Source organism: Arvicanthis niloticus, chromosome 6 (assembly GCF_011762505.2).
Source record: "Arvicanthis niloticus isolate mArvNil1 chromosome 6, mArvNil1.pat.X, whole genome shotgun sequence".
NCBI lineage: Eukaryota > Metazoa > Chordata > Mammalia > Rodentia > Muridae > Arvicanthis > Arvicanthis niloticus.
The window spans coordinates 76,940,267-76,942,766 of record NC_047663.1 but is presented as its reverse complement, the minus strand read 5'-3'; positions in this window follow the sequence as shown (position 1 = coordinate 76,942,766).

Genomic DNA, 2,500 nt, shown 5'->3' with positions numbered 1-2,500 from the left:
TGGGATTAAAGGTGTATGCCTCCACACCACACAAAAAGGGTCTCATATTTAAAATATTAATATCTAGAAGGGCATTGTGGTACATGCCTGTGGTCTTAGAACTTAGGAGACTGAGGCAGGAGGATTATCCAGAATTCTAAAACAGCTGGTGCTATGGAGTAAGACAATATCTTAAAAAATAATAATTGATTAATTTAAGAAATAATAAAACAGGGTCATCAGCAAGATGGCTCAGAAGGTTAAAGCCTGCGCCACCGAGCCTGATGGCCTGAGTTTAATCCCCAGGACCCACATGATAAAAACAGAGAAATAACTGCAGACATGTGCTGTGACATGTACATGCGCACACACGTACACACACACACACACACACACACACACACACACACAATCAGGGCAAGGTAATAAATTCCCTCCCATAGCCATATGAGAATTTTCCCCTACCGAATAATAAGACCAATGAAATAACACCGACAGTAATAGCTAACAGGCATTGGGCATTTGTGGCTGATCTCACTGATTCTTCAAAACAACTGTGTGAAGTAGCAAACAGAAGTTCAAAGCGGTGGGGCCAGAGGCCATGAGTGAGAAGCTGGCAGGATGGACTCATGGCCTCTCTACTCCCCACTTAGCTCCTTGCCCAACAACTTTCCAGATGGGGAGAAATGCTTCTCCTAAGCTATTCAGCCGACAAGGACAGAAAGGGAGCGGTGAGGGCTCCTGGTGGGTACCTGGCTTGGCTGCACCCTCTTCCCATGGTGCATCTGACCCGCCACCCTCCATCCACCCACACCCATATCTGTCCTCTTATTCTGGGGTTCATCTGCTTGAACATTTTCCCAGGAAGGGTAAATGAACTCCAACCGCTTGTTTTATGGGGCCATTGAACCCGTGGTGCAAATATGCCCCAATGGAGATAAGAATGACCCGAAGGCTACTCTTCTTGGGCACCCGGACTTCACACCTAAACTCTGGCTGTGTCTCAAACAGCCACCACCATCCTGAGGAGAATATGTAGAGAAAGGAGTGTGGACCTGGGTGCTTGGGTCTCTGGTCAAAGGGGGAACCCTGGACTTTCTTTCATGCTCCCTATCCAGGCTCTCACATGGTCATGTGAAGCATATTTGTCAATTAATTCCTTCCGTTCCCTGAGCCCTGGGTTATATGTGAGAGAGGGGTGACATAACAGATAGTCTAGCCTGTCAGCTTATCCCCTTCCCTCTCTTTAGCCCATAACTTTTAGCTTACTTCCTTCCCTGTCCAGCCCTTGAATATACCACTTCCTCCCTCTGGATTCTCCTTTTTTTTTTTTCCTTTCTGGATGGGGATTGGAAGAAGGAGAACTCACGTAGTCTAGGCTAGCCTCAACTTCATTATGTAGCTAAAGATGACCTCGAATTTCTACTCCTGCCTCCACCTCCCAGTGCTAGCGTTCCGAGTGTGAGCTGTGACTAACGCTGGGGACTAAAACCACACTTTCCTGCCCACAAGGCAACACACATTTCTACGGCTGAGCTACATCCCAGCTGAGGAAGCTCCCAGGGGCTGTTAACAGATCAGCTGTCCTCCCCTTCAGCACCGGGTCCACCCCACTCTTACTACTTATAACAATAGATATGGAGTGGACTTCATCTTCCTACTAACTCTCCAGCCACATTCCCATCCACTGGGGCCACCCAGGTCCAACCATCCAGAGGCTTGGTCTGAGGCCCAGGATGGCCTAAGACTCACTGTATAGCCCAGTATTATGGTTCAAGTCTAAAATGTCCTCAAAGACTCAACTTTTAAAATGTTTTTATTTATTCTTTGAGAATTGCATACAATATATTTTGATTGTCTTCTCCCCCACCCCACCTCTGCCTAACTCTTCCCAGATCTTTCCCTATTCCCCTGCTCACCCAAATTCATGTTCTTTCTCTCCCTTAAAACAAGAAACACGCACCAAAAATAACAACAAAACCCCAGAGTCTGGTTGGTGTTGTTGCTAACTGCTGCTGAGCATGGGGCCTGCTCTGGAGGGCAGCTGATACACTCAGTTTCTCTCCATTGAAGAAAACAAATTTTTCCCTCCCCTAGAGGCTATCAATTGCAAATAGCTCCTTAGTTAAGGTGGGGGGGGGGGGCGCTTTGTGGCCCCTTCCCCACCTTCATGCTTGGGTTTTGTCTGGCTTGAACTTATGCAGGTCTTGTGCATGTTGTCCCAGACTGTGAGTGCATGTGTATGCCAGCCCTGTTGTGTCTGGAAAACATATTTCCTTAAAGACCTCGAGAGAGAAAAGCAAACAAACAAGCAAAAAGACAAAAAAGAAAGTGGAAAACCTGGTTGGGATAAGGAAATCTAGGATTGGAGATTTGGAGATTGAAGACTGGTGTGTGTGTGTGTGTGTGTGTGTGTGTGTGTGTGTGTGTGTCAAAGCTGACTTTCCTTCAGTTCAGGAAGCACGGAGTCAGTGAGGTGGCTCAGCAGAGAAAGGCACTTGCTGCCAGGCTTCATTTGAAC